The following is a 721-nucleotide window of genomic DNA, read 5'->3' on the forward strand; positions in this document are numbered from 1 at the left end:
TTTCACTGATTCTGCGCATTGTTGAGTCAAACCCGTCTGTCACAGATCAGATCACAGTCTAAAAGAGATGATTTCAGTCATAAGTCAGTTTTGAGCACATGTGTAGTTCCTGTATTTGTCCTCTGTGTTTCAGTAGTGTGTGTGTAAGTGTTTGAGCAGCTGCAGAAGCGACAGGTGTGCCATTGAACGAAATATCTGACCAAATTGCAACAGGTTAAAAAGATTCGAGTCACTGAGATGAACCAAACTTCCCACATGCCTAAAATTGAGTTTGTCAATATCTATTTAGTACCAAAAGTGCACATCACTTGGAGATTTAGGGCGAGATTTCACGATTTAAATGGCTTCAGAAGACGGCGTGATACATTAATTCACGAGTCGTGTTGACTGTTATGATGATGATATTTGTATGATACTATGTTCAGTTTTGAAGCATGATAGCCGTCACTAATAATCACTCACGTTGCATGGAAAAGGTGCAGCGTGGACATTCTGCTAATTAAAGAACAAATTTCGTATTCCACAGAAGAAAGTAAATCATACTGGTTTGCAGCAACATGAGGGTGAGTAAATGCTGACAGAAACTGCTCACTCGGTTATGTTATGTTGAGATCCGTTTTGGAATTACATATCAACTTATTGGCTGTCTGGTTTGCTGTTGTTAATTAAATAAAACCAAAAATGAAATAAATAAAACATGTGGTAGGAAGCAGCAACATTG

The sequence above is a fragment of the Siphateles boraxobius genome, unplaced genomic scaffold, assembly GCF_051911475.1.
Source record: "Siphateles boraxobius isolate OS27281-9 unplaced genomic scaffold, OSU_SipBor_1 12, whole genome shotgun sequence".
NCBI lineage: Eukaryota > Metazoa > Chordata > Actinopteri > Cypriniformes > Leuciscidae > Siphateles > Siphateles boraxobius.